General features: G+C 39.7%; 1 long non-coding RNA gene across 1 annotated transcript; it reads left to right on the plus strand.

The window, feature by feature from the left end:
- Positions 1-1,556: 1,556 nt before the first annotated feature.
- On the plus strand, positions 1,557-22,701 carry LOC132691347 (uncharacterized). Its single transcript, XR_013552385.1, has 3 exons — positions 1,557-1,604; positions 12,935-13,007; positions 22,534-22,701. It is a non-coding gene; the product is annotated as an uncharacterized LOC132691347 (long non-coding RNA).
- Positions 22,702-27,746: the final 5,045 nt, after the last annotated feature.

The raw sequence follows: 27,746 nt of genomic DNA on the forward strand, positions 1-27,746 counted from the left end.
CAGGCGTCCCTGTTTTATTTTGATATAATACCTTTACCTGCAGTCCCACAGCTTAGAGGAAGCCCTAAGATCTTCTGGTGGTTATTCCATAACTTTAAGTTATACACTTACAACTCTTCCTCTATCAACTTAAGACATTATTTATTCCCTTTTATGAAATAGGAAAATTTTGTTCATCTGACCACCTCTTTACCTCCTCTCTTTCTTCCCTCCAGTGTTCGATAGTTTGGTATTATTTATTATTATTATTATTATTATTATTATTATTTTAATGTTTATTTGTTTATTTTGACAGAGAAAGTGTGCACGAGCCAGGGAAGGGTAGAGAGGGAGAGAGAGAATCCCAAGCAGGCTCCACGCTCTCAGTGCAGAACCCAACATGGGGCTTGAACTTATAACATGTGAGATCATGACCTGAGCCCAAATCAAGAATCAGATGCTTATCTGACTGAACCACCCAGGCACCCCAGTTTGGTATTATTTTTAGTTTTATTATTATTCCTGTTTTCATACCTTATCCCCTCTACTTAGTATCTTGACTCTCCTTTGTGTAGAGTAAAAATAACAGCACCCACCGAGTCCCTCTTTCTTCCACATCTCTCCTTTCACCTTCTACCTTCTGTCACTCCTAATTTCATTCCCACCTTATATTTCTAACATTTCTCAGGTGATCCCAATGCTGCTGTTGTAGCCAAGAAATAGACTATCTTACTTTTCCAACTTTTTTCCCCTTATTGTCCTCTACCTATATGTCCTAACTCAATTTCTGGTTGATCTTAAAAAAAACTTTTTTAAAAATTAATTAATTTTTTTTGAGAGAGAGAGTGCATAAGCAGGGGGGAGGGCAGAGAGAGAAAAGGAGAGAGAGAATCCCAAGTGGGCTCTGTGATCTCAGTGCAGAGCCCAATGCGGGGCTTGAACTCAATCGAAACCAAGAATTGGGCACTTAACTGACTGAGCCACCCAAGGAGCCCCTGGTTGATCTTGAATATAACAAACTTTAACAGAAATTTTGTTCAGTTTCCTCCTCAGGCACCTACTTCCCTCCTTGCCTATCAACTCACTACTTTTACTATAGGACTAAATCTAAATGTTTTCTGTAAATCTTTCTTTGTTTTCCTTTGGCAAATAGAGTAGCTTTTTGTTTTTCTACAAACTTTATTAGGCTTGTAGAATAGAAAAATCAGGGGTGTAGAACATGATAGCTGTCCTACAGGACTAGAGGACTATCACATGGGTAGGAATTAATTTGTGTGTGTGTGTGTGGGGGGGGTCCAAAAGAACAAACATAAAGCCTTGAAATAATAGATTTATATTCTAGCTCTTATGAGGAAGAGCTGTTAAATGTTCAGAGGTATTAAATAATGAAAAAGGCAGTCTGAATGAGTAATAAGCTCCCCATCTCTAGAGGTATTCAAGCAGTCTGGTTAACTGCTTATTAGGAGCACTTCCCCTGGAATTAGAGTACTGGAATATTGATATGGTTCCCAAATGTAGCACTGGATCATATGACCCCACTAGGCATGTATCCCTGAAGCATTAATTTTTTTTACTTCACAGTTTTTGGGGAGTGAGAAGAGGGAGGGAGTCAAGAAACCTAACTGGTAAGTAACTTGAAATATTTTTATAATACTAAAGTAATACAGATATACTATGGAACAAAATGTATAGAATTTGAATACATTTTTAAGATGAAAGAAAAACTTCAACCAATTTCGAATTTGAGATAGGCTTACTCTGTGCTCGCTTCGGCAGCACATATACTAAAATTGGAGATAGGCTTATTCTAGTTATGCTCCCATTTATTTAAAAAATTTTTTTAAATGTTTATTTTTGAGAGAGACAGAGAGAGAGAGACAGAGTATGAGTGGGAGAGGGGCAGAGAGAGAGAGAGAGAGAGAGAGAGAGAGAGAGAGATACACAGAATCGGAAGCAGGCTCTAGGCTCTGAGCTGCCAGCACAGAGCTTGATGTAGGGGTCAAACCCACAAACCATGAGATCATGACCTGAGCTGAAGTTGGACGATCATCCAATTGAGCCACCCAGGTGTCCCATACCCCAATTTATTTTAGATAATACTTTCCTTTTGCAAAGCTGTAAAGATGCTTTGGTTAAAAACAGTTGGGCAGAAATAGGTCGAATTGGATCAGTGGTTCCCAAACCTGTCTAAGACTCTCCCAAAAGTCTTGGACCTTGCACCTGAAAAATTTTAATCTCCAGGGGCTCAGGAATCTGTATTTTATAAAACATTCGCATCTGGGTTTGGCAATTCACAAAATGTGGGAATTGATGAGTGAGAGAATTCATTTGTTTTTATAATGGTGCATTTAGTCAGGTAGTCAGTATCAGCTCTTGCAACATATACCCCACATATCTTAACACACTAAGGCTTATTTCTTACTCTCAATCCAGTGTGGGTGAGTAGGATCAGGAGAGATGGGAATCTGCTCCCTGCAGTCAGTCGGGGACCCAGGCTTACTCTTGTGGTTCTACGGATCCCCAAACTTCTACTGAATCCTAGGCATTTATTTGGCTAGGGAACAAGGAAGGAATGAGGGTATGAAATATCACATGGAAGGTTTTTTAGCAGTGGTGTGCTGGAGTTGGCTTATACTGGCTTGTGAGAGCTCATTTTTTTAGGAATTTTTGAGTTTGTTTTTAAATATGATTATTAAAAATCAAATTATATACTCTTCCAGTTAAACTAATTTGTATTAGTATTCGTATACTAATATATTAGTATATTATATCATCATTTCCTAATTATATTATTACATTTTGCTGTTTTTTGTGCTCTTGAGGTTATTTATATTTATTATATTTGTATGGTAGAAATACTATATAATACATCTTTCCAACTCCATGTTTAGTGATGCTATGTTGGTACCTTGAATTTAGGCATGGTGGGAATATTTATATCACAGAAATTGGCAAATACTACAAACCAGGACTCTGCTGCCACCCTCTGCAATAGGTGGTTGTTCCATATTTACCAACGTGATACTGGTTTTAGGGGTCTAGGCTTGGAAGTGGCAAATACCACTTGAACACTTCCACTGGCCAGAACTCAGTCATGTAGCTTTACCTAGACATGTGGGTCTGAGGAGTCCAGTTTAGTTGTGTTACAAAGACCCTGGATATTGGTAGGTATTTACAGCCTTAAGAAAGATAACTTAGCCATTGAAATTACTACTTTCTAGGACACTTCTGTGAACAAATTATAAATAAATATGTATAATGCGGTTATGTATAGAGTCACCTATGAAAACTCATGAATCCCTGTACAAAACTAGAATTGGGGTACCCTGTGAAGAAAAGCCGATTGTAATGCTGAGTTTTAATATGTGATATTGTATTTCAATTTATCATGTATGTTGCCACCCTAAACTTCTCTCCTTTCTCAAGACATACAGTTTTATATTGACCTTATATTTGTTTGTTTTTTTTTTTTTTAATTTTTTTTTTAATATATGAAATTTACTGTCAAACTGGTTTCCATACAACACCCAGTGCTCATCCCAAAAGGTGCCCTCCTCAATACCCATCACCCACCCTGCCCTCCCTCCCACCCTGCCCTCCCTCCCACCCCCCATCAACCCTCAGTTTGTTCTCAGTTTTTATTTTTTTTTTATTTTTATTTTTTTATTTTTATTTTTTAATATATGAAATTTACTGTCAAATTGGTTTCCATACAACACCCAGTGCTCATCCCAAAAAGTGCCCTCCTCAATACCCATCACCCACCCTGCCCTCCCTCCCACCCTGCCCTCCCTCCCACCCCCCATCAACCCTCAGTTTGTTCTCAGTTTTTAACAGTCTCTAATGCTTTGGCTCTCTCCCACTCTAACCTCTTTTTTTTTTTTTTTTTTCCTTCCCCTCCCCCATGGGTTTCTGTTATGTTTCTCAGGATCCACATAAGAGTGAAACCATATGGTATCTCTTTCTCTGTATGGCTTATTTCACTTAGCATCACACTCTCCAGTTCCATCCATGTTGCTACAAAAGGCCATATTTCATTTTTTCTCATTGCCACGTAGTATTCCATTGTGTATATAAACCACAATTTCTTTATCCATTCATCAGTTGATGGACATTTAGGCTCTTTCCATAATTTGGCTATTGTTGAGAGTGCCGCTATAAACATTGGGGTACAGGTGCCCCTATGCATCAGTACTCCTGTATCCCTTGGATAAATTCCTAGCAGTGCTATTGCTGGGTCATAGGGTAGGTCTATTTTTAATTTTCTGAGGAACCTCCACACTGCTTTCCAGAGCGGCTGCACCAATTTGCATTCCCACCAACAGTGCAAGAGGGTTCCTGTTTCTCCACATCCTCTCCAGCATCTATAGTCTCCTGATTTCTTCATTTTGGCCACTCTGACTGGCGTGAGGTGGTATCTGAGTGTGGTTTTGATTTGTATTTCCCTGATAAGGAGCGACGTTGAACATCTTTTCATGTGCCTGTTGGCCATCCGGATGTCTTCTTTAGAGAAGTGTCTATTCATGTTTTCTGCCCATTTCTTCACTGGGTTATTTGTTTTTCGGGTGTGGAGTTTGATGAGCTCTTTATAGATTTTGGATACTAGCCCTTTGTCCGATGTGTCATTTGCAAATATCTTTTCCCATTCCGTTGGTTGCCTTTTAGTTTTGTTGGTTGTGTCCTTTGCTGTGCAGAAGCTTTTTATCTTCATAAGGTCCCAGTAATTCACTTTTGCTTTTAATTCCCTTGCCTTTGGGGATGTGCCGAGTAAGAGATTGCTACGGCTGATATTGACCTTATATTTGTGAATCGGGGTATCGTATGTCGATGAGAACACCTGCCTCAGATGATAAGCATATTTAAACATTCACCTTTTTGCTCTAATTGATTTTGAAAGTTCTACTGATTAGACATAGATATTTGAAAACCATAATTTCTAAAAAAAAAAAAACATCAAATGTGAGTTATAAAATTAATTCTCAAGTAACTCATCCATCAAAATGCTAGGAATCCCTACACTGTAGTAAAACTTGGAATCAAACTGGCCTGGGTGTCAGAGAATTTGAGTATGTAATAACATTTAGATACTTAATATGGATTGGGGGGGCCTGGGTGGCTCAGTTGGTTAAGTGTCAGACTCTTGGTTTTGGCTGCGGTCATGATCTCACAGTTCATGAGATTGAGCCCTGTGTCAGGCTCTGTGCCGTCAGTACTTGGCGCCTGTCTCTGCCCCTCCCCCTGAGTGCACGTGCACATGTGCGCGCTCTCTCTCTCAAGATAAATAAACTTCAGATAGTTAATATGGATTGGGATACTTATGTTGTATTAGTAATTTCCACTTTGTATTTGTATGTTAATTATTTTTTCTTAAGGAAGCTATGCATTTGTTTAAAATTTTGTGTGCTGATTATTTTCTTGAACACATTGTCTTTTAAGTATGTCAATTAAGGCACAATGGCAGGGGGTGCCTGGGTGATCTCACAGGTTCCTGAGTTGGAGCCCTGCATCAGGCAGGCTCACTGCTGTTAGTGTAGAGCCTGCTTCCGATCCTCTGTCCCCCTCCTCTGTGCCCCTCCCCTGCTCAAGCTCATCCTCTCAAAAATAAACAAACATAAAAAAAAAAAGGAACAATGGGGTTCTTATTCTCTTTAATTTCTTTATTTTTCGGTTTGTTAATTTTCACTTTTATTTCCTTCCATTCATTTCTTCCATTTTTGTTCTGCTGTTTTTTATTATTTTTATTTATATATCTTTAAGGTTACTTATTTTTGAGAGAGAGAGAGAGTGCAAGAGATCGGGCACAAGAGTGGGGAAGGGGCAGAGAGAGAATCCTGAATGGGCTCCATGCTGTCAGCAAAAACTTGTTGTGTGGCTCCAACCCACCAACTTTGAGATCATGACCTGAGCCGAAATCAAGAGTTGGAGGCTTAACCAACTGAGCCGCCCAGGCGCCGCTAAAACTCGCTCACATCTTTATTCAAATGCTTAGTTTGTTAATTTTTAATCTTTCTATTTTATTATATCCATTTAAAGTGAAGTGGGGCAGGAGCTTACCTGAAGCAGGGCTTGAGCTCACCCGATGTGGGATTCGAATTCACAAACCACGAGATCATGACGGGAGCCAAAGTCAGATGCTTAATGACTGAGCCACCCAAGTGTTTTTTTTTTTTTTTAATTTTTTTATGTTTATTTGTTTTGGAGAGATAGAGAGTGAGTGGGGGAGGGGCAGAGAGAGAGGAAGACAGAGAATCCCAAGCAGGCTCAGCGCTGACAGTAGAGTGCTTGATGTGGGGGCTCGGACCCACTAACCGCGAAATCACGGCTCAAGCCAAAGTCAGATGCTCAATGGACTGAGCCACCCAGGTGCCCCCAGTGCTTTCTTAATTTGAAGAACTCCCTTCAGTATTTTTGGCATGACAGGTCCAGTGGTGACAAATTCCCTGTGTTTGTTTGTCTGGGAAAGACATTATCTCTCCTTCATTTTTTTTCCTCGTCTTCACTTTTAAAGAGTAATTTTTCCAGGTATAGAACCCTTGTTTGGTAGTGTTTTCCTTTTAGAACTTGGAATATATCATCATACTCTCTCCTGGCCTGAAAGATTTTTGCTGGGAAATCCACTGATAATCTTACGGGGCTTCCGTTATGTGTGGCGAGTCACTTCTCTCTGCTGCTTTCAAAATTCTTTCCTTGCCCAGGACTTTGGACAATTTAATTGTCATATGTCTTGGTGGGTTGGTGGATTGATCCTGTTTAGGTCTTTTGGGCTTCATGAATCTGGATGTTGATTTCTCTCTTAAAATTTGGGAAAATTTTAGCCATTCTTCCTTTAGATAAGTTTTTTGCCCCTTTCTCCTCCTCCTCTTCTTCTTCTTCTTCTTCTTCTTCTTCTTCTTCTTCTTCTTCTTCTTCTTCTTCTTCTTCTTCTCCTCCTCCTCCTCCTCCTCCTCCTCCTCCTCCTCCTCCTCCTCCTCCTCCTTCTTCCCATAATGTGTATCCCATACATTCCTTAGGCTTTTTTCCCCCCATTCATCTTTTTTCTTTTCTCTTCTGTCTGCATAATTTCAAATACCCCTCTTCAAAATTTCTCATTCTTTGCTTGATTGAGTAGGCTGTTGAAGCTCTCAATTGTGTTTTTATCTCAGACATTGTAGTCTTCAGCTCCATAATTTGTGTAATAGTTTTTAAGATCTCTGTCTTTATGTTGAAATTCTTGTTTTGTTCAGGTACTTTTCTCCTGATTTCATTGCGTTTTGTGTCAGTGTTCTCATGTAGCCCAGTGATCTTTAAAAAAATTGTTTTGAATTATTTCTTAGGTAATCTGTAGATCTTTTTTTTTGATGTTGGCTATAGCAAATTATTATGTTCCTTTGGTGGTGTCATGGTTCCTTGGTTTTTCCTGTTCCTGGTAGCCTTGCATTATTGTCCTCCCATTTTTTTAATGTTAATTTATTTTTGAGAGAGAGAGAGAGAGAGAGAGAGAGAGAATGAGAGTCGGGGAGGTGCAGAGAGAGGGGAAGACAGAATCCAAAGCAGGCTCCAGACTCTGAGATGTCAGTACAGAGCCCAACGTGGGGCTTGAACTCATGAGCTGTGAGATCATGACCTGAGCCGAGTGGGATGCTTACCCGACTGAACCACCCAGATGCCCATTGTCTTCATATTTGAAGAAGCAGTCATCCCTTCTAAATATTATGCACTGGCTGAGGTAGGGAAAGACCTCCTACAGGCTGGTGTAAGGATGTCAGCTGGGCGAGTTGAATAGTGGCCCCTCATCCAGATGTATGTTGGGGGATGCATGGGGGTGCCAATGCTGGGGGTTTACAGTGGTGCAATCGAAGGGGGCATGCGTGTTGGGTCTGGTGGGAATGTAGATGTCCAAACAGCTGTAGCAAGCACCTGGTCCGGCGGGTGCATGTGTGTAGCTGCAGTGGGTGGCAGGTCCATTGAGCAAGTGGGTGCATGTGTGGTGGAACTAGTGGGTGCCAGGACGATATGTAGGCACATGCTTCATAGTGGGTGTCAGTTCTCAGGTACAGGGGTGGCATCACTGGAAGTGAGGTGGGAGAAGAAGTATTTCTGACTCCAAGGAGAGGAGAGGTGGCTCTTGGCAGCTCCATCTTAAGGGGATGCGGTGCCTCTGGCTCTAGGCAGGTCCAGCAGCTGGGGTCTGCATGAAGACTGTGGGGGTTCTCTGAAGTGGAAGCTAGGCTGCTGTGACCCTCAGTGGCAAAGGCTGCTGAGGTCCTCTACTTGACTTCTTTCATGGGAAGAACTCGTGGCTGACAGGATTCCTTATGGTGACGTGCCAGGCCAGAGAGGGGGCAATACAGGTAGAATGCTTTTTACCCCTTTTATATATTGTTACTCCCAGTCTCTGTGCTCCCCTGGGTCAATGCAGCCCTTGAACTACACTCCAGGGTTCTCCCAGAGCTATTCTCACCCATGGATAGTTGACTTTATTGTTGTGTATAAGTGTGGGTAAGGGCTGGGATCTCCTAGTCTCTATCTTGCTGACGTCATTTTTGGTATATTATTTATAAGTGAATCTTTAATTTATTATAATCTATAATAGTAAATTAGTACTAAAATGTAATTATATCCCAAGACCCAAGTATCTCCATCTCTTTGAGGTTCCTGCAGAAGAAGTGAACACAATGAGTATAATGAAACAGAAACAAAGTGCACTTGGACCAGGGTTCATTGCTCCTCAGAACAACATTTTGGGAAAGGAAATTTGGAGCATATGTCTTAGGCTTAAGTCTTGCATGAGACTGGCAGTTTTAGTTTCAAATTCCAGATCTAGACTACAGGACCTTATTGCCCTGTGGGTTGCTGAAATATATAGGAGATTAAAAAATGATGAAGGAACCCTGAGGTTTTAGACTCTTAGTCAGTTTACAAATCTAGCCACACTGAACAAGGAAATGAAAGATGAGAGAGTGAGCCACACTCTCATGTGTTAGTATTTAATGCAATAGTTATTCTACCTGTTAATAAACACAGAACAACTTTTGTTCCAGACATTAGCAAAATATTTTAACAGCTCTTTTTCCTTGTGAGGGTAAGGGAGAGATGGAGAAAGTATATTTCACTTGGTCAACTAGCCATTATTTCAAGAAACAGTTCTCATCAAACACAGTAGCTGGAGCAAATGAAGATATTTCCCCCCTTGGTGTATTTATTAACTACAGTGAAATTATTTTCCATAATGATCATCATATTAATGAAATAAATTAAAAGGATATGCATGTAACATATATATAACATATATAGTATTATATGTATGTATATATAATATGTATTATGTATATATGAAATATATTTAATTGGAAATGCCCTATGTATTTAAATATATATTTAATTGGAAATGCCCTAGTGGCAGCCATGAGATTGTGCCTTGCACATCTCTAAGTGTAATTGACCAAGAGCATCAGCTGCTGCATTCTGAAATCCAAGCTTGTGTGTTCAGGGGATGTTGCCCACCAGCTGCTCCTGGACAGTGAAGGAGTGAAGGATAGTAAGGTGGGCCTATTCCAAGGAGATGTGGGACTCTTCTGATGGCAGTTTTGGCTTGAGGACTCCCTGATGGTCTTGCCAAAACTTCCTATGACTGCATGACAGTCTAGGATGCCTTAACCCAACCTACTCTCCTCCTTTCCTTCATTTGGGATCAGAGTGCTTTGTACTCGATGGTTTGCCTAGCCTTTTTAGCGCCCTCTGTTTTCTCTCACAAGGTGTTTTCCCTAATAGCATCCTTGTATGTTTAATCTTGGATAAGCACACCCTTTTACAGTGATGCTCTTTCTATAGAACACCTTTAACCTGAGTGTTTAAGAAGGACTTCCAAAAAAGTGATTTTAGTAATTTTATTTAAAATATAAATAATTTATGATGCCTTTAAGAAAGACTAATGAAAAATATCTCAATTTTCCTCATGGTTTTGTCCTATTATTTAGTCACAATTTCCCACATTAAGGAAGTTGTTTCACCCTACATTTGTAAAGTTTAATGAGTTGCCTTCAAGGACTGTCCTGTTTAAGTTTTATTGGTTGGAAGTACATTTTCTCAGAGGCCATGTTTTTGAGAAATTATTGATTTGGAGCAAACTAAAGAATGAAATTCTCCATAGCTTACCTCACATAGAGTCAAGTAGCTAAAACTCTATCAGGTATGATTGATCTGTCAATTGATTGATCAATATCTATCTATCATCAATCATGGGTTTATTATTTTAAAGTTTTGGTTGATACAGTGTAGCAAATATGATATTTTCAATTGACTTTCTTAATTTATTATAAGATTAAAGATAAATGCAAAAGAAAATCTGATTTACTCCAAGCAAGAAGTCCATAGGATAATGGGGTTGTGTTTTGCTGTGGTAAACACAGAGTGTGGTTAATGGTGAATGAGAGCTTGGCTAGGTATATCCTTTTCTCAGGTGGTCTTCATAGGCATGCTTGCCCAAGTTCTAATGAAGCTTGAAATCAACATGGTTTAATTCCTGGTTTTAATTCCTGGTTTTTGCTGGAATCCTAACAACACCGTCCTGTCGATCTTAAGCAAGGGGCCACTACATTATTGACAATGTCTCTTGTTGCTGGGAATTTTGTCAAGAGAAAAATTAAGAGCCATATCATTATACTTGTATTTTATATCTTCAGCCTAGTATATTTACAATGGGTAAGTAAAATTAATGTATGTGTGTGTGTACATATGATGGTTCTTAGAGCAGGTACATCTCAGTAAATATTAAGTTGATGACAATGATGATAAATAGTGTCTGCACAACATGTAAGAGTTTTATAAACCATAGCCCCATACCTTCTGTATTTCTATCCTAATTGTTACTCTGAGAGGTAGATGTAATTATCCCTGTTCTACAAATAAAGGAACTGAGGATCAAAGAGGTTAAGTGAGTTAAAAAGATCCTACAGCTAATAAGAGAACATAAACCAGGAAGGAGTGATTATATTTTCATATTCTTATCAATTTACATTACTTCTGCTTTTTGATACATCTTTGATTGTACTTGCAAAGTATATTCAACTAGACATTCTATGGTTTTGGATGGCTCATAATCATCATAAAGTTTGAAATTGGATCATTCTTTTTCTCTTATTAAGAGGAAAGAAGAAAAATGTTTTTGAGTGCTTCTGATATGCTAGGGGTTGGTTTGTTGTTTTTACATATATGATCTCACTTGATCTTGACAATAACTGTTTAAGAATAAATCATCTCCGCGGGGCACCTGGGTGGCTCAGTCGGTTAAGTGTCTGACTTTGGCTCAGGTCATGATCTCATGGTTCGTGGGTTCAAGCCTTATGTCAGGCTCTGTGCTGACAGCTTAGAGCCTGGAGTCTGCTTCAGATTCTGTGTCTCCCTCTCACTCTGCTCCTCCCCATTCTCCGTCTCTGTCTCTGTCTCTCTCTCAAAAATAAAACATTGAAAAAAAAAGAATAAATCATTTCCATTTTGACAAAAACTAGGAAATTTTTGTGAAATATGTTTTCTCAATATTTTCAGAGAATGTTAAGAGGGAAGCACAGAGTCTTGTGGAAGGCATTTGTCAATTCTGTAGGTAATTTAATTTCTGTTATGTCATTTAACCCCCTCAGTTTCATGAGGTTGGCAGCACAGGTCATAATATCCCCAATTTCAGAGATAGGGAAATGGAGTTTTAAGGACATAACGTGTCACTCAGAGTTCTTGGTGGCAGTTGATGGGGAAATAATTCTGTCTAATTTGTGAAAAAATGGTAACTTATTGGCAGGATATTGGGAAGCCCTGTATCTCACAAAAACTCATGAAAGGAGGGGCCTTCCAAGATATGAAGGGGTTTTAGTTCTAAAATTAGGAAATATTTACAACAGTGATAACTTGCTTGGGCGTTATAGACAGAAGCAAGTTTGACGCTCAACAATCCCTTTTATTTAAATTTTTAAACTCCAAAACTTATGTTTTTTAATTTTCAAAGTGGGGAATTATGAATCTTCATTTCTCCCTTTAGGATAACTAAAAATGTTAAGGTATTCGTCACTAAGGGTGAATGAATACTTAGAGATTGTGAAAGTAGCTTAAGTTTTTTGGTGAATATAAGGAAATAAAACATACTTTTGCTAAGCCTCCTTCAGACTTCCCTTTAGGACTGTTGTGCTGGCCTGGCAGGTAGTATTTGGTCTGGCTTAAGCCACTAGATTGGTGGGAACAGGTCTTGATTGGCCTTATTTTGGCTGAATGAGTGACACAGGACATGCCTCCTGCCATGTTTTGAATTTAGGAGGCTGCTCATAGAGGCCTTGAATGCCAACCCAAGGATGAATAAATTAATAATAGACTTCATTATTTAAATTTACTGCTATAAATTTCAAATATCAAATATTAGGTCGCTGGTGAATTATTAGCCATTCTCTTTTTTTTTTTCAATATATGAAGTTTATTGTCAAATTGGTTTCCATACAACACCCAGTGCTCATCCCAAAATGTGCCCTCCTCAATACCCATCACCCACCCTCCCCGCCCTCCCACCCCCCATCAACCGTCCGTTTGTTCTCAGTTTTTAAGAGTCTCTTATGCTTTGGCTCTCTCCCACTTTAACCTCCTTTTTTTTTTTTCCTTCCCCTCCCCCATGGGTTTCTGTTAAGTTTCTCAGGATCCACATAAGAGTGAAAACATATTGCCATTCTCTAAATAATAAGAACTAATTTTTATTAATGAGGGTTTAAAATAGGTAAACTATGTAATTCCTTAATCTAATCTCAATGCAATGAAATAAGTAATACATGTAAGTCCACACCACTTTGATCATATTCTTGACACATTCTACTTCTTTGGTCCCCTCTATTATTATGAAATAATCAGTTTGTCATATGGCATATAATAAAATTGACTGTGACTCTTCCTTCCAGCAAAATACATGTATTTCACTTTTTCTACTTGTCCTCTTCTCTCCCTCCAGATCTTCCAACATTCATGAAATGTTATGTAGAATGGGAAGGATAGATTTTCCATTCAGCTACACACTTTATAAGGTAATAAGCACAACATTGCTGCTTTTTTTCCTTTACCCTTTATTCAACCGTGCTTTCACCTGCAAAATGGGCTTGTTGCGTGTGGAGTCTAAAGTTGGGATATAAGCATTCCTGATGAAATAAAAATTCAGTTTTTTTTTAACATGGAGAAATATTTTAAGTGTGTAAAAATAAACATATGTTGTTTGATTTCAGCATTGAACTGAATCTGCTTATAGCATATGACTGATGTGTACTGGAATGCCACTGTTGGCTTGTGTAACTCTGAAGAAATTTTGCTTCTACATCATAGGGGTATCTACCCATGCAATGGGAGAATTATAAAGTACTTTATTCAGAGGAAACACCATTGGATGGAGGGAGAGTGGGCTATAATAATTTATGTTCATTCCTGCCAATGATATAAATGTCTTCTCTTTTGATGGAAGCAGGCCATGAGCAAAATTTGTTTCACATGACATTACATACCATATTCAGATTTGCAGCATAATCTTGTCAGAGTCGATTATCACATGATTGGAGCAGTAAAAAAAAATGAATTGAGTTTAAACTTTTATGAAAAAGCACTTATATTGTGGAATCAGACTTTTTAATGGAGTACAGGCATTAAACAGACCTTGTATTAGGCTCTGAAATTAATGGGTCACTGTATAACTTCCTAGTTTTCATAGTGTGATAAGATTAATGCTTGCTTATATAGCAAATTCAATGGCTCATTTAATTTCATATGAATGTTTAAAGTTAAATTGCTTTTGGATTAAGTCTAAACTCATTATTCATTTTAATGTCTGAAAGAACTTTCATTTTTCTTTCATTTTATTTAATCAAGTGCATCATCATTAAGTAAAGGCTAAGGACCTAGATAGCTAAAAATATGGTGAAAAGGAAATTTATTAATTTACATTGAAAAGAGACTTATTTCTTATAAGATGTATTTAATACTATAACATGCTTACCTATGGTGCTATTTCAGAGAAGATGAGATATTTATAGGCTTTTTGTCATGTATTAAAATGCCAAATTGAAAAGCTGCCCACTTGGCTGCCTAATGTTCAATGTGCAGTCCTTAAACAAAGATTACCATTGACCTTTATATGTTTTTTTATTCATTCTCTTAGCCAACAAACATTTATTTAAAGCCTACACTCTGTAAGGCACTGACCAAGCACTTATGTAGTATTCACTGATGAAAAATACTCCAGGCCTGACCTGAAAGAACTAACAAGTCCCATAGAAGGGAACTTCAGAGGGCTGTGGACTTCTCATCTATATCATGAAGGAGTTTTATTGAATGATCTCTATGATCCTCTTCAGGTCTTTTTTTTTTTTAAGTTTATGTATTTTTTTAGTAATCTGTACACCCAATGTGGGGCTTGAACTCATGACCCCAAGATCAAGAGTTGCATGCTTTCCAACTGAGCCAGCCAGGTGCTCATCCTCTTCAGGTCTTATGTTTTGCAATTCCATGGCCATATCATCCTTTGGGTGTGGACAGAAAAGGGAAAAAAATAAATGAACCTCAAATTTATAATATTGATCATAATATAGTATCAACTATAACCATAACTACACTGTAATTATTAATTTGAATAGTTCTTGGGAATGTATAAAGCATGTTGCTTTCTGTTCTAGCACTTCATGTTGAGTAGGTAACGGTCATTATCTCCAGTTGGGATAACTGTTGTGATTAGCATTTGTGGAACATGAACCTTGTTTCCAGGACATGGCTAACTCCTATGAAGGCAGAGATGTGTTGGTCTGTCATGGTCACTGCACCATCCATATGGCCTATAACAGTGCTTGGCATGTGGTGAGTGATCCATAAATACTTGTTAAGCGAATGAAGTAATGAGTGAGTGAAGGAGTGGATTGAATGGAGACTCATTTCATTTACTCTTCATGAGTAACTGAATGCAGTAGATATTTTATCCTCATTTTACAGATGAGGACACTAAAATTTAGAGAGATTATGTGACTTGCCCAGTGGGATACATGCAGCATGATAGGGCTCAGCTGGAACGTTAGTCACTCTCTGCTCTTTTCATTTTAACACAAAACAGAAATGCTCATTCTAAGAGCAGCAGATCATAGTGGTTCTCAATTTTGGCTATATATTTCAATTCCCTAGAATTCTTTCTAAAACTACCAATGCCTGGATCCCACTCCAGCCCCATTAAATCAGAACTACTATAAGGTTGGGCCTAGGCTTACGTATTTTTTAAAATTTTTTTTCAACGTTTTTTATTTATTTTTTTGGGGACAGAGAGAGACAGACAGAGCATGAATGGGGGAGGGGCAGAGAGAGGGAGACACAGAATCGGAAACAGGCTCGAGGCTCTGAGCCATCAGCCCAGAGCCTGACGCGGGGCTCGAACTCACGGACCGCGAGATCGTGACCTGGCTGAAGTCGGACGCTTAACCGACTGCGCCACCCAGGCGCCCCTAGGCTTACGTATTTTTTAAAGTTGCCCCCATTCCTTCCCTCCCTTCCTCCATATCTTCCTTCTTTTTACTAGTCTTTACTGTGCAAATCTGGGAGGAAAGACATAAAGCCTTTCCCTCAAAGAACTTACAGTCTAATACATAAATGATGAATGTGAGCATGCTAGTGATCTATCGTAGTAGATATTCTTTACCTGCGTCAGCCATTTCCCCAAATCGTGATGATGTGAAACCTGTGGGTTCAGAGCTGTATTTTGCTCTTGACAGCTCAAAATCTCCCATGTGCCTGTTTATAATAAACACCTGGGGACCCTGTGAAAACTGGAGCTTTACTGAATGGGAATCGCCAGGAGAGGGGGTCTGAAACTTTGCATTCCCTGCTCTCACCCACCCCCACATACTCTCAGGTGATTCTTAAGAACAAGCCAGTGTGGGAAACATTAATATAACTCAGGGTTCTTAAAAATGTGATCCCCAGTAGCATCACCTGGGAAGTTGTTATAAATACAGATTTTCTGATCCCCTCCAGAACTACTGAATCAGAAACTCTTGGCTGGGGCCCTGTGATGTATATTTGCACAAGCTCTCCAGGTGTACACTTACATTTGAGAATCCCTGATAAAAGGAGGCAGCTTGTGTTGGAGCCTAAGGAAGGGGGAACATATCCCATGCCCACTCTGGTCTGAGAGCTGAATGGTTAGAGCTCAAGTAAGCTAGCTTCCAGTGGTGACAGGGGCAAGTGAGTGTGTGGGTGGGAGCACAGAGGCTGGATCAGAAGGGACTGGTCTCCCTTTCCCTGGACTCCCCTCTCATGTGGGCAGGGAAAGGATCTGAGGCACCATCCCCAGGAGCTACAAAGTGAGTGTGCTCATGTCTGTGTGGAGACTTAGAAATGGGTTTAAACCTGGAGTGCCTGAGTGTTTCAGTTGGTTGAGTGTCTGACTCTTGGTTTTGGGTCAGGTCATGATCTCCTGGTTTGTGTTTGAGCCCTGCATCAGGCTGTGCATTGGTAGCTTGGAGTCTGCTTGGGATTCTCTTTCCCTCTGTCTCTCTCCCCCACCTCTCTCTCTCTCTCTCTCACAAAATAGATACATAAACGTTAAAAAAAGCTGGGGGAGGGTGGTGCCTGGGTAGCTCAGTTGGTTAAGCATCTGACTCTTGGTGTAAGCTTAGGTCATGATCTCACAGCTTTGTGGATTTGAGCTCATTGGGGTCTGCGCTGTCAGTGTGGAGCCTTCTTGGGATTCTCTGTCTCTCCCTCGCTCTCTGCCCCTTCCCCACTTGTGCTGTCTCTGTCTCTCTCAAAATAAATAAATAAACTTAAAAAAAAAAAGAGATGAGTTTAAACCAATGGAGAGTATTATCTTAGAAGCAGGATAGAGCCAAGGCATGGATGTGGAAATCAGCTAGGAGGTTGGTTAGAGAGCGGCAAGGCCCACATTTCCCTAATACTGATTTCTCTTTAGCAGAAAAAAAGGGTTTTGTGATATTTCCTGTGAGAATTTGAAGATCCTAAAGCCCTTACTTTTTCTACATAAAAAGTGCCACAACATGATATTCTTTTCCTCAGGTATGTTCGCTTAGAGAAACATATTAATGAATTATTCAGGGCGATTTCCTAGGTTGGGAGAGAGACGCACCTGTCTGAGATGGTTATAGACTCGATTAGATAACATTTGTCAGCTGCATCAGCCACAGGTAGCTCCTGACGAGAATTGTATTTCCCTGTAGGTAGTGGAACCGAGCGAGGCTCCGAATTTCATGGGGTGGTTGAAGAGGCTTGCAGGAGTGTCGAGCCTGAGAGGCTGGATGGTAGTTGTCAAGATAATCAGACTATTTGCAATCGCTATTCTCCGCTCTTTTTTTTCAAAGTTCCTGAATGGGAACATAAAATAGCCAAGAAGACATGACACGTTTGTGTGCTATAAATAGATCATTTCCACTCAAAGTGTAATAGATCTATATTCGTTGATAATTTCCTATAAGTGGTTTCTTTCTTTTTTCTAACTCTGTTGTTGGGTACAACTCCTAAATTATGGCTACATAACGAGCCAGGTTTTTTCCTGCCAGAATTTTGTCTTTATACACCAAACTACTTATAATATGCACAGGAGACTTTCCATTTTGCTGAAAATACCTTTTATTTCACAAAGGTTTGCATCTTCTGTAAAGCTCTCTTTTGGGCTTGTTTTTAAAATATATCCCCCAGAAAAGCACATTATTTATTGTGTTGGAGTAGGAACATCTGTGGTTTTGCTCTTAGAGCCAATGAGAAGGTTTGAGCTCCAATCACTGTGTGTGAGAAAGTATCTGAGAGGCAGTGTGGTTGTATGCAGCTCCAGCTCCCGCATCGGCAGGTTTGGGGAGACCTTAGGGATGGTAAGTGGCCTTGCTCAGATGGTACTGGTGGCTGCTTGAAACGAATGCCTTGATATTAAATCAAATACTATATGCACAGTGATTCTGCTCAGTGTTAATAAACTCTCCATAAGTGTAAGTTTAATTTTTTAAACGTTTTTATTTACTTACTTAGAGCGAGAGTGAGGGGGTGAGGGGGGGGAGAGAGAGAGAGAGAGAGAGAGAGAGAGAGAGAGAGAGAGAGAATCCCAAGCAGGCTCCAAACTTCCAGCACACAGCCCAATACAGGGCTTGAACTCACAAACCACAAGGTCTTGACCTGAGCCGCAATCTAGACTCAGACTGAGCCACCCAGGTGCCCCTTGATAGATGTAAGTTTAAAATTTTAGCAAAAAATAGCAAGGTAGAGTGAGAAGAGCACTGGTGGGGATTTGGGAAAGCTGACCCCGAAAGCCATATAATTTCTCCATAGTTCACAGTTTCCTTATTATTGCCAGGGAGGGTTTCAATTGGATGGTCTCGAAGAAGTGCTTCAATGACTAAATCTCCCCAGCCTGTTGAAAGGACCCTATGTGTATTTTTGAGAAGAGAGAGATGTGGAACTAGCTTTTCCTCTTGCTCTTCCTCCTTCTTCTCTTTCTTTCTTTCTTTCTTTCTTTCACTTTTTTACTCAGTCCTTCTCACTACCGTCATATTACAGGTTCTCTCCTCTCCTTAATGTAATGCCCCCACATTTGTGGTGTTAGAAGGGTCAGTAGAGAAAATGGACTTAAGAGAACTTATTCAGTAACTTCTTGTTTCCAAGCCATATACTTCCACCTTGTGCCTGGAACCCTTTTATTGACAGACATTAGGAAGGCAGCAACCACCTGGTTTAATGGAATCAAGTCAGGACATCTGTGTTTTTATGAGGGCTGAGCCATAAGGGGATTGTTGACTCTGTTTGGAACTTGAAGTGGGGTTCCAAGTCCTGAGGTCAATTTTGGTTGTCATCCAAAGGGTAAACATTAGATCTCTACCGTCAGGAGGCCAAGGAACAAACTTCTATCAGTTATTCAATAGCATCTTAATATTAAGGAATTGACTGGAATATCATGTCTAAGTGAATGCTTTGTAAACAAAGTATGTGGACAATTACAGATAGCTAAATAAACCACCAGGTTTGGGGAAGCCTTAGAATATAGGCAGTAGAAAGAAAATTAAATGACTCTGAAGGATGATTATGTTATATCACCTGACGGCAGCAAGTTCAATAGCATGTGCCACTTTATGTCAGCTAAGAATGTGTGGTTTAGGAGATGGCAAGCAATGAAAAGTTTTAGCGGTTCTCTCAATGTTGAGAGCATCAACAAACTAGCTGCTATGCTTTTAGAATATGAACTTCTACATTTCTTTGTTATATTTTAATGTTGATTAATTTTTGAGAGAGAGAGAGAGAGAAAAGAGTGCAAGTGGGGGAGAGGGGCAGAGAGGGAGACAGAGAATCCGAAGCAGGCTCCAGGCTCTGAGCTGTCAGCACAGAGTGCAACATGGAGCTCAAACGCAACGCTCCATGAGATCATGAGACCTGCACCGAAGTTGGATGCTTAGCCGACTGAGCTACCCAGGCACCCCTGAACTTGTAAATTTAAAAAGATGGATAGAAATGTTAACATTTATGACAAAGACAGAAGAAATGCCAGAATCTGAGGCACCAAACATACATGAATCAAGGAAATAATTCTGTAAACTTATGCCAGATACAAGGATGGGGAAGTAGTTCTGTTTTTCAGCCAGAAATTGCTCTGTGATTGGGCTGACCCACTTTCTCAGTTACCCTATTTTGAGTACCTTGCTCAGCCCTCTGGTTCCCCTTTTTATTTCTCCTGGTCAGACCCGGACCAGTAGATAGTCTCCTCTGCCTTAAACTTTGAAAGTGAGTCAAGGAGAGAATTAAGTAGCAGTTCTTAGAGATAAAAACATTAAGAAATATTGCCTCAGACTAAAAAAATGCCCCCAGATTTTTCTCAAGTGCTGTGGAAATGAAAGCAGAAAATTGCTCTGTGCCATTTCTGGGGCCCACTGCTATTAGAGACAGATGATAAACCTCACCAAATCGGCGCAGCACGCGATGGGCTGGAGCAGGTGGACGTGGCTTGCCCTTTTTAAACAGAGCTAACATGGCAACGAGCTGATTGCTGCTAAATCAAACCCTGCTACTGAGCTCTCTTTCTGGAGGCCACCAGTTGAAAGGAGTAAATATAAATGCATATGTGAATGTGTCTCATGTTCCTTTACTTAGAATCCTCCAAAAAGGGGCCAAAAGGAACTAAGCAGCATGAACTTCCTCCCTCCTGCTTCATCGACTGGGATGTGATCTCAGGTGAACCTAAGCTGTAGGCAGATTTGGGGTTTCAGAATCTCCCAATAAGGTCCGGTGTGTCTCCAGAATCAAACCCGAGCTTTAATCTTAGCTGCAGTGTTTCTTAGCTCAGGACTCTAAGCTGGTTCCTTTCTTCTCTGGTTTTTAGTTTGAGGGATAAGATCTATGTTATTTTTGGTGTTGCTTTCCTCCCATTCCGCCAACTGGATGAGTTTTTTGCTCGTTTTATTTTGTTCTTGGTAGTTGTATCTCCCTTGGTAACTGTGAGGCCTGGATGAAGAGAGGAGGAAGGGAACCTGGGGAGGGGAACAGGAGATCACAATAAAAAGCCTAAATAAGATGGAATGATGAAGAGGTGAGAGAAAAAGGAGAAAGAGTTATGGGACTGGTGGAAAGTTTGAGAAAGTCCTATGAGGGATCTGCCATGGCCACAGGATTCCCGAGAGGTGTTGTGAATTAGGAATTTGATCCTTTTAAATATGTGTCTTTAAAGATACATGTGAAGAATGGATTCTCTTCATAATTCCCAAGTTTAATTTTAGGGCTGGACAGCACAGAGATTGGCCCAGAGGGACCATAGTTTATCTTCAGATTAAACATACCTGAACTTATTTTGACTTCATGGTGTTAAAACACAGGTATTGGGATATCCATTTTGTATATGAAAACTCTGAGAGAGATATAAACTATAAGATGAGATTATTAGGTGAGGGAATCAGGTTTTGAATCCGGGGCTGTCTAAATACCAATCTTTACTCTTCTCCATATCATGCTTCCTAGACACCTCGATTCCCAAAGAAGGTATATGACGAAAATAAATGACTGTTTTAAGTAATGGGAATTATTTCATGGGGAAGCCTTTTGTTCAATAGTGGAGGGCACATGTTCAGCTTTGGGCCATAACTGGGTCAGTCAGTACCAGACATGCATTCATCAGTGCGTGCTTTGGCTCAACCAGCAAATGTTTGTCTTTTGCAACACGCATTGTAAGGACCTAGGGAGACAAATATAAATAAAAAAAGAGAGGTGATCTCTGTTCTCATGGAGCTTGTAGCCCTAGTGGGGAGACAGGCACTCATCTACTAATAAATTCATAAATACATATAGACCAACTATTTGGAAGAAAAGGATGTGGTTTTTTGAGAGCCCGTACTGAAGTAACCTGAGATTGGGAAAGACATGGAGATGTGCATTCAAACTTTTCCTATTGGGAATGCTTTTTCCTCTCTTTTGTTCACAATACCCATTGGCTGTCTTTTTTTTTTTTTTGTTCACTGTATTCATATTTAGTGCCTAGAATAATGCCAGGCACACAATAGGTAAAGTCCTGCATTTGTGTAACTTGGATTCTAGTGGAGGAGATAAACAGCAAGCAGGGAAATCAATATATAATGTATTTTCAGATGGTAATAAGTGAGATGAAGGAAAATAAGGAAAGTAAGTGGAAGAATAACCAAGGGTGTTACCTTTTTTTTATTTTTGAGAGAGAGAGAAAGAGGAAGAAGGAATGCAAATGGGGGAGGGGCAGAGAGAGAGAGGGAGACAGAGGATCTGAAGCAGGCTCTACACTGTCAGCACAGAGCCCACTGTGGGGCTTGAACTCACAAACTGTGAGATCGTGATGTGAGCTGAAGTCAAAGGCTTAACCTGCTGAACCACTCAGGTGTCCTTGGTGTTGTTTTTGAAAGGATGTTTGGATAGCACATCTGAGAAGGTGACACTGAAGGGAGACACCTGAAGGAGGGTTAGGACTGAAACACACAATACAGGCTGAACAGTATTTCATACCAAAAAAATCGTAAAAGCAAAGCCTCCAAGACAGGTGTATTTTTAATTGCTCAAGGAACAAGGCAGCTAACGTGTTTGGGTGGTGTGAGTTATGGGGAACGTCATAGAAAATGCAGTTGGAGAGATGTTCAACGGCCACTTTGTAGACCTACCATGGTGAAGAATTTGTATCTCATTCTTAATATGATAGGAAACATTTGGGTACTTTTGAGCAGGAGAGTTACTTGATCTAACGCACACACATACATATGGATATGTGTGTGTATATATCTACACACACACATTTCCTAGGAATAGACTGTTTCCGTTATTGGGTGCATCCTACCAACTGGCATAAATCAAAATGTCTTAGATCAAATATGTACCCCTATGGCATAATGTAAATGATGAAGGGAAGGGATCTCATTTTGTCATTTTCTTTTCAAATATCAAGTTGTGTTAAAGGAAACATTTTTCTCAATCACAGGTACAGATGGGAGGAATGAGTGACATCTTGATGTCCTCTCTTTGATAAGTCTTCTCCCTTGGTAGCTTCCAGTGTACTTTTAGGAACAAGCTTCAATTTATCTTTTACAGAGTGGATTTGTGTCCTGGAGCGAGCAGAGCTGCATTTAAAAGTATGCTAGCTTCCAGCTTGAGATTCTCAGAGGAGCAGCAAAGCAAAGAACAGAACATTGCCCTGAATGTTTGGAGAGCTCAGATGGGGGCTTAGCCATCAAATGTAACTGTCACCAGCACAGCCCCTTGCCTATGAGTTTCTGAAACATTTCTTACATTTATGCATTTGTTTGATCTGTTTAACAATCCAGTGTGATAATTGGGGTAAGAATATTTGTTCCAGTTTTACTGATGGATAACATGAGGCTTAAAGAGGTGAAGTAAATGGCTAGAAATTAAGGCACATACATAAATTTGCTGACCAAATTGATACATGTAAAATTCTTGATACATGGATAGACACAGAGTAGGATCTCAATAATTTTAATCTCCTTACCCTATTGGCCACAGTATATTTATATATGAGTCATTGTCTATGTGGATATAGGCATTCTTTTAAAAATATTTACTTTATTTTTTGTTAAAAAATCCAGTAAACAGTTACATTAGTTTCAGGTGTACAATATAATGATTCAACAATTCTGTACATTACTCAGGGCTCATCGTGGTAGTGTGCTCTTAAGCCCCTTTATTTTATTCATCCTCCACCCACCTCCCCTCTGAGAACTACCAGTTGGTTCTCTGTCTTTAAGGTTCTGGGGTTTTTTGGTCTCTTTTTTTCTTTGTTCATTAGTTTTCTTTCTTTCTTTTTTTTTTTCATTAGTTTTATTTCTTAAATTGGTGAGAGGTGGCTGGGAGGCTCAGTCAGTTAAGCATCCGAATCTTGATTTTGGCTCAGGTCATGATCTTGTAATTTGTGAGTTAAAGCTCCACATTGGGATCCACACAGAGAGTGTAGAGCCTGCTTGGGATTCTCTCTTTCTCCCTCTCTCCCTGCCCCTCCCATGTGCTCTTGTGCTTTCTCTCTCTCTTTCAAAAGAAATAAACTTAAAAAAATAAAAAAAATTGCACATATGGATGAAATCATCTGATATTTGTCTTTCTATGACTTATTTCACTTTGCATTATACCTTCTAGATCCATCCGTATTATTGCAAATGGCAAGATTTAATTCTTTTTTATGGCTGAATAATATTCCATTATATAGATATATATACCACATCTTCTCTATCTGTTCATCTATGGATGGATACTTGGGTTGCTTACATATCTGGGATATTGTAAAACTTTATTTAAAAAATTAGAAAAAATGTTTCTTTATCTTTTATAAAGAGACAGAGAGCAAGTGGGGGAGGGAGACACAGAATCCAAAGCAGGCTCCAGGCTCTGAGCTGTCACCACAGAGCCCAGAGCGGAGGCTCGAACCCATGACCTGTGAGATCATGACCTGAGCCGAAGTTGGATGCTTAACTGACTGAGCCACCCAGGTGCCCTTGGCTGTTGTAAATAATGCTGAAATAAACATAGGGAGTTTTTTTGAATCCGTGTTTTCATATTTTTTGGGTAAATGGAATTTCGTATTTTTTTTTGAGTAGTGGAATTACTGGATCATATGACTTTTACTTTTTTGAGGAGCCTCCATATTGTTTTCCATCTTCTAGGCAGTCTGTAGTGATTTGACTTTATCTTTGGTTTCTGTGCTTTAGTCTCCATGATAATTTCAGCAGCCCACTGACAGAAAATTCTTTTATGTTAGGGAATTTGCTTTCCTAAGACTTCAGTGTTTTCTAGCTTTCCCATGGATGTATTCCATGTGGCATTTTGAAGCTCTTGGAAAATATAAAACTGCTAATATGGAGGAACACAGAATTTCCAGCATTGCTATACTTCTCCTTGGGAATCATGATGCTGGTTCTTGAAGCATTAAAAGATCCTAGAAATTCTTAGAGAATTTCTGTATAGAATACATGGAACACTAAAATCAAACTTAAGATACTTTAAATTTCATGTGTCTTTTCTTTTTTTTTTAATATGAAATTTATTGTCAAATTGGTTTCCATACAACAGCCAGTGCTGATCCCAACAGGTGCCCTCCTCAATGCCCATCACCCACTTTTCCCTCCCTCCCACCCCCCAACAACCCTCAGTTTATTCTCAGTTTTTAAGAGTCTTTTACGGTTTGGCTCCCTCCCTAACTTTTTTTTCCCTTCCCCTCCCCCATGGTCTTCTGTTAAGTTTCTCAGGATCCTCATGTGTCTTCTTTTCAAACAAACATTGTTTAACCATACATAAAATGCACAACTTCTTAACAAACTAAGAGTTCAGCACTTGTTGAAATCTTGAGGCCTTTTGGAGATTTTTTTTTTAAGGGAGGAGGGGAGTTTAAACTTTGAGGCTACCCAGAATGAACACTTTCTGTTGAGAATAGGTTCACTATTATATATAATGTAGGAGTGCCTCATGTTTCAGAAGCTGAAGGTGGTTGGGTTAAGGAATTGGGGGGAATCTTTCCCCACTTGGGCATCCAAGACACCTGTTTTATGGAATCTGTTAACAAGGACTTTTCCTTCTCCCCCTTGTCTTTATTTCTTCTCATCCTCTCCTCCCTTCTTATGTTTCTTCCTTCCCCCCCCCCCCCCACCCAATGCCTCCTCCATCTTCTCTTTTGTTTGTAATCTTGAGGGAGTTATACAAGTGTTGAAGAGCAGTTTAGAAACTCATGATTACAACAGCTGAGGGAAGAGTCCTTTATGGTGATATCAGCTGTCCAGAGACTTCTGGTTGCTAGTGAGTGGTGTAGTCTTCAGACTAATCCTACCAAATAAACTTGGCTGTGTTTTACTGATCTGTAGCCACCCTTGCTTCCTGTCCATTTTCCTACCTTTGTTCTCCACTTCCTGTTGATTGTATGAGGTGTAGTATATCATTCCAATAAGTTCTTGTAAGTTAGAATTGGTTCCTGAGACATGTAATCAAGAATACTGGCTGGTAGACTGAATAACGGCAGTGTCTGTACTTGCTTACCTGACTATCCTTATTTGACTTATCCTATAAGAACTGATTTACATTCCAGCTCTTAGATGGAGCCTTCTAAGGCTGCCTCATTTCGTGTTGATTTTATGTTTCTTGAGTTTACATGGCCTTACACTTTTTAACATTTTATCATGTCATGCCTTGTAATTTTTTCTACCTCTTTGGTTAGGTTTATTCCTAGGTATTTTATGGTTTTTGGTGCAGTTGTAAGTGGGATAGATTCCTTGATTTCTCTTTCTGCTGCTGCTGCATTATTGGTGTATAGAAATGCAACTGATTTCTGTGCATTGATTTTATATCCTGCGGCTTTGCTGAATTCATATATCAGTTCTAGAAGTTTTTTTGGTGGAGTCTTTTGGGCTTTACAGGTAGAGTATCATGTCATTGGTGAAGAGTGAAAGTTTGACTTCTTCCTTGCCAATTTGTATGCCTTTTATTTCTTTTTGTTGTCTGATTACTGAGGCTAAGATTTCCAGTACTATGTTGAACAACAGTGGTGTGCCTGGTAATATTTTCTAACCGAATTAAGTTAATTTATTTCAAATTCCTAATTCCATCAAAAGTCCCTCAAGGGCAAGTTCTCTCTCCCACTGTCTCATGCTCATTTTCGTTCTTTTCCTTTCTCCCAGATAGAACTGTGGAGGCTGAGCACACCACAGATTTGAAGTTCAGAAAATTATTGTTTTTCTTTAATTGATGTGTGTCAGAGTGCTTTGTTGATTAACAAAAAATTAAGCCTGTGTAACCCTGTGTGGGAGATGACTATAGTTGGCTTTGTAGCTCAACTGAACAAGGACCATAAGAAACTGGCAGGCTTGAGCATGGACTCTAGAGCAGACAGAGCTGGATTTGATCTTGGAAATTTGTAACTTCTATCTCTGTGACCTTAGACTGGCTTTAATTTGTTCACTCATACATGGTTTGAACAACACTTTCTTTCCAGAATAGATAAGAAGATGAAATAAAGTAATAAAAATAACGTAAAGCCCCTAAAGCACATACCGAGAACTCAGTAAATTTTGGCCTTTTCATTGATGAGTGTATTTATCATCAAGCTGATACATGGTTTGTCAGAAAATTGAGTGCTTGGAATGAATTAATAAAAGTAAAATATTAAGGCACCTGCAACTCTTGATCTCAGGGTCATGAGTTCAAGCCCCACGTTGGGTGTAGAGCCTACTTAACATATTAAAAGCAACAAAGTGAAAATTTTACTGTCCTTCAGCCCTTATCTACCTGAAGTAAGTATTTCTGGGGTCCTGTAGGTAAAAGGTTGACAAACTAGGACATTTCTAGGAATGAAGAACTAGGATATTGGAGAGTTGCACTGTGGAGAGTGAGTCTTGATTTATGTTGCCCTTAGAAGTAAGACCAGAAACGATGGGTGCTGATTACAGTGAAGAAGATTTTAGGACATTAGGAAAGACTTTCTCACTTGATTGTATGAACACTGAATGGACAACTGGAGATGCTCAATTAGAAACTGCATTAACACTTGGCAAATGCATGGTACTCTTTCTGCAGATTCTCTACTTACCCGCATGACTGCTCATTATGTAGAATAAACAGTTCGCTGGAATCATGAAATCCTTATGGGCCAGTGCACCTCTGGAAATTGTCCAGCACAAATATTTTAGATGTCTCCCTTTCACTTTTCAGACTTTCCTGATTGCATGCAATCCTGAGTCAAAGGGGCTTATTTGAATTGTCATATGATGCCCTGTCCCCTCACCCCCGCCCCTACCTGCTTCCCTCAGTCACATGTATTTACACAGGAGTGTGTTTGGAATCCAGGCTGCATCTCAGAACAATGGGCTATATTTGCCTTGTTTACTGACATAACTTTGCATTACCTCAGAGTCTGCTATCATGCCTGGCCAGGGTGTTTTGTGGGAATTGCTGATAAGATGACTTCTGCACCTTCTGGTGTCACTCACCCTTTAACATGATGGAAGAAAAATGTTGAAAATGCTAAGATGCTTGTTACTCTACATCTTGGGCTGTCTGTGGATGGGGCCCATTATTAGAAACTGCTTTCTGATTCTACTAAAACTGTCTCCACTCTAAAGTAGCCTTCTATCATTGCTTTTTTTCCTTCTCCGTCTTCAGGGTCAGCATTTCTTTGTCCATGTAAAATGGGGGCAGGCAGAGGAACTCATTTATTGGGCATTGTGTTAGGTGTTTTATATCTGTTATCAAATTCAGAGCCCTAGTCCACTCCACGTGGAGTCTTTGTGACTCCCCATTCTACAGCTGGG

This window comes from Panthera onca, chromosome E2 (genome assembly GCF_046562875.1).
Source record: "Panthera onca isolate mPanOnc1 chromosome E2, mPanOnc1 haplotype 2, whole genome shotgun sequence".
Taxonomy (NCBI): Eukaryota; Metazoa; Chordata; class Mammalia; order Carnivora; family Felidae; genus Panthera; species Panthera onca.